This window comes from Theobroma umbraticum, unplaced genomic scaffold, assembly GCF_002168275.2.
Source record: "Theobroma umbraticum cultivar Fairchild unplaced genomic scaffold, ASM216827v3 scaffold_77.0, whole genome shotgun sequence".
In the NCBI taxonomy this organism is placed as follows: Eukaryota; Viridiplantae; Streptophyta; class Magnoliopsida; order Malvales; family Malvaceae; genus Theobroma; species Theobroma umbraticum.
In genome coordinates, this window is record NW_018397280.1 from 1,362,518 (window position 1) to 1,367,338 (window position 4,821).

General features: G+C 27.6%; 1 non-coding gene across 1 annotated transcript; it reads left to right on the forward strand.

The window, feature by feature from the left end:
* Nucleotides 1-1,613: 1,613 nt before the first annotated feature.
* LOC149526304 (small nucleolar RNA snoR8a) lies at nt 1,614-1,705 on the forward strand. Its single transcript, XR_016352150.1, has one exon. It is a non-coding gene; the product is annotated as a small nucleolar RNA snoR8a (small nucleolar RNA).
* The last annotated feature ends 3,116 nt before the right edge of the window (nt 1,706-4,821 follow it).

Below are 4,821 nucleotides of genomic sequence, written 5' to 3' on the forward strand. Positions count from 1 at the left end.
ATAAATATCATGATATAATTCTAAAAAAAATTATGATGGTACAAATTTTAAATTACTAAATATTTCTAGCTTTTATTTTAATTATTATTTTATTAGTTTTACTATTTCCACAAAAAAGAATTAATCTCTCTTCCCTTTTTAATTTGTTGTCATTTCATGCAGGGTATATACTCTTTAAACTTGGGTAAAATCCAAAAAACTCCCTCAAAACACATCAAAATGACACTTTGGTCTCTCTTGTTTCAAAATGATATTTTTGGTCCCTTGACTGCTAATATCGTTAGTCAACTGTTTAAAAAAAAAATTGTATCCAATCTTACATAAAACTTTTAGAACACAAATGTCCTTTTAAAAAAGATTCTGCTCATGTTCCATTTCAAAACTTAATAAAATTCAAAATTTGATAAAGAAAAAAAAAATCAAAACTTAATAAAATTCTAGACAGTAGTTTATCATTACTTAATCAAATTAATATTTGATAGAGAAGAAAAAAATTTTAAACTTTTTATATATAGTAATCAAGTTAAAATCTTTTTATGTTACCCTAATCCCTAGTATCAAAGAACAAATTTTGGGCAAAACTTTTTTAAAAAAATTAGTAAGATATTAATCTCTTGACCCCAACTCCGTTAAATTTGAAATGATTAAAATACCCACTAAGTCCTTGTACTCATGCATTTAATTCAATTTAGTTCCCCTACTTAAAATCGAAGCAATTTAATCCTTTGATTTAGAAAATTGCTTCAATTTAATCTTTTCCCCTAGCAACATTTAATTTTACTATTAAAGGAGATGGCGTCAATGTTGATGTGGCACATATTGGTGATGTAATAGTGCCACGTAGCACTGATGTGATGACATGATAGTGCCACGCGACACTGACATGATGGTGTGGCAATGCTGATGTGTAGATGCCACATGGTAGATCGAGGAAAAAATTTTTTTAAAAAATTTTGTATTACATCATAGGGATTAAATTAAACAAAAGTTTATAGTATAGGGATGAAATTAAACAAAATTGAAGTGTTTAGGAACTAAATTGAAAAAAAATTAGAAAAATATAAATCTTTAAGTAGATGATACATATACTTATTAATAAGCCAAATTTTAAGTTTAAAAGATTCATGGTGTTAAAAAATATATATAAATATTTTCTTAACTTGATCATTTGATTCCATAATAGGTAAATTAATTTATCTATTTTGGCAAAAATTAAGTTTGAATTCCCCATTTATAAAAAAGAATTTAATAATTTATCTTGGATATATATTTATAAAAGGAGAACATTGCCATTTATAAAGGAGAACAAAAATTAGGATTTTGTTTTCACAATTATAAAAGGTAATAGTTGCTTTTGTCCTTGGCCACCCTTTTTTCTTCTTCTATATTCTTTGTTTTTGTCGTTGGAAGTTTAATTCATCTATTAATTATCACAAAAGTAGGACAAGGATAACAGATTTACATTTTTAGATTCTAATTTGGATTTTTTTTCTTAAAGTTTTTTAATTTAAGGACCAAACAACGCTTTGATGATAGCATTTGTGTGTGTCTAAGCTTCTTTGTTCGTCATTTTTGTTTTTTGTGTTTTTTTTTAAATAAAGAAGAGAGACATGGAGTTAACAATGATTATAAAAATAATTCTTTATTCTGACTTGCTCAATTAGATACGACAAACCCCTTATTACACCCATAGAATCTAAGTTACTTCACCCCTTCAATTTTTTGTTCATTTTTATGTTTTTATTTTGTTTAATATTTCAGGTTATATTTTTTAGGCTAAAATTTCTTGGATTAAAGATTGTATTTATGGTTGATAGAGTTAAGTATAATTGTAAATATTTGCATGATTTTATTTTGTATTTATAAATTTTTTGTAAATCCAAATTCATAATTTAAATATAAATTTAGTAGAATTTGATTATGGTTTTTGAACTTAAATAAAATTATTTTATAATAAACTTTAAGTAAGTTTAAATAAAAGGTAAATTAAGTAAGGTTTAAATAATTCCAAAAGAATGAGTATATGCAAATTGTGAAAGTTGTAACTAAATTAACCTATTTTGCCTATTTGAGTTCAGCTTAAGTTAAAAATCAAGTCAAATTTAGAATATAAATTTTAAATATGATATTATAAATAGAAGAAAAAAAATTTATTTACTTTTTTATATTATTTTATTTCAACATAATGCAAGTTATTCATCCAAATCTAGCTTTAGGTATAAATTTTTTTTTCAAAATTTTTTTTATAGAAGGGAAATTCAAAGTTAATTTTTACAAAGAAGATAAATTAATATATCTATTCTGAAATCGAATAATCAAGTAAGAATATATATATATATATATATATATATATTAATACTATAAATCTTTTACACTTAAATAATTAGTTTATTAATAAGTATATGTATCATCTATTTAAAGATTTGTATTTTTTAAATATTTTTTTTCAATTTAATCTCTCAACACCTTAAGATCAAATCTTTTACATGGGCTCATGTATTGTTATATGGACCTTTGTAGCCTTCGGTAAAGCGATTTTAACTTGAAAAATCCATAGTTTAGTCTGGACACTTGGTACAAGCAAAATAATGTGATATTTTGAATGGAAAGCATTGATAAAGAGGCTTGGAATCCATGCAAGTGATATTTCAACAATAAATCGAGAATTTGGAAGAAAGGAAGAGAAGTCTTAGTTCACTCAACACTCCCACAAACCTTGAGAATTAAATGGCCATGGTATGAATGCATATGTGTTTGAAGAAAAACATGCATATACGCGATTGAATGATAATCATATGGGGCAATGTCATGAACATGTGAGTTTGTCGGTGCTCAAAGAGCATTCAAGTATCATGGAGGAAGTCATTTCAAACGTCTTCGTTAACTTGCACTATGTATGCTGAAAGCAGAACGAATGTAACACAACATCAATAAAAAACAACAAAAAAATGGATTTGTACATGCTTGCTATACCACTCATCAGGCAAGGAAGATCTAGAATCAGAGGTAGCTACCGGCCATAATTTTTTTTTGGATTTATATCAGGTTTATTAGACCTAGTTCACTTTTGATCTTGTAGAATTGTTCTTTGGCAAGTGCTTCTGTGAAGATATTAGCTAATTGATCTTTTGTATCTACATATTCAAGGATAATATCTCCTTTTTAAACATGATCTCTAATGAAGTGATGCCTTATTTCTATGTGTTTAGACCTAAAGTGATGGATGGGATTTTTTGTTAGATTTAAGGCACTAGTGTTATCACCTGTTATGAGAATTCTTTCCATAGCTAGTCCATAATCTTCTAATTGTTGTTTCATCTATAGTACTTGAGCACAACAAATTCTGGCAGCCACATATTTAGCTTCAGTAATGGATTAAGCTACATTATTTTGTTTCTTTGAAAACCATGAGATCAGCATACTACCTAGAAATTGACATGTATCAGATGTGCTCTTTCTATCTATCTTACACCCATTGAAATTGGCATCTAAGTATGAGTAGAGATCAAAGGTGGAACTCTTCGGATACCATATTCTTAAATTAGATGTGTCTTTTAAATATCTTAAAATTCTTTTAACAACACTTAAGTGTGGTGTTTTAGGAGAAGATTGAAATCTAGCACATAGATCTACACTAAAGCTTATGTCCGGTCTACTAGTAGTGAGATAAAGCAAGGAATTAATCATAAATTTATAGAGCTTTTGATCAATAAATGTACCTTTCTCATCCTTGTCAAGCATTGTTGAAGTACTCATTGGTGTGTGATATGTTCTTGTGCTGTCCATACCAAACTTCCTGAGCATATCTTTGTGTATTTGGCTTGACTTATGAATGTCCCATCTTCTTTTTGTTTAATTTGTAGTCCAAGAATGTAATTTAGTTCACTCATCATGCCCATCTCAAATTCTCCTTGCATAGTCTTAGCAAACTCTTGATAGAGAGTCTCATTAGTAGCACAAAAAATGATATCATCAACATAAACTTGCACAATTAGTATGTCTTTGCCTATGCATTTGATGCAAAAAGTTTTATAAACTTTTTCTCTATTAAATTCTTTTTTGATCAAGAATTTTTATAATGTCTCATACCAAGCTCTAAGACCTTGTTTTAAACCATACAAGGCTTTTTTTAACCAAAAGACATGATTTGAAAAAGTTAGGCTTTCAAAGTCTGGTGGTTGTTCAACATATACTTCTTCATTAATTAACCCATTTAGAAAAGCACTCTTAACATCCATTCGATATAGTTTATGTTGGGTGAGGGTTGATCATGCATCAAATACAAATAAAACGTAGCAAAAATAAATTTTAAAAAAATTCAATTAGGCATCACCCTCTTAGGATTTCTTTCATGCTAAATTGAGTACAGAATTAAATTAAAAATAAAATATATATGATCATAGCAAGTTTACCTAAAAAAAAAGATTAATGAATCTTTTGTTAAACCACCAAATTAGCATTCAAAAAGCTCAACCACCTCACCCAGTTGTTGCAAACCAAAACTGTATAAGGAATCCTTGTGTAGGTTCTAATGGTGATATATACTAATGAATTAGAAAATCATTCTTTAAGGATTGGGAGTGCTATGCCTTGAGAATGTGCTAGTAAAAATGAGTTTCATAAACTTATAATTTGCACAAAAATTTGAGTTGAACACACAAAAGAAATCAAGTGAATGAAAAATTACTTTTTCTTCATACAAGAAGCGACAAGGCAAAAGAAATTTCTAATGTGTCGTTCTCTCTCATTTTGTTTGGAGGCTATAGCAAAATATTTATACCTTGGATTAATTTTAAACCCTAATTACAAAGCTATTTTGTA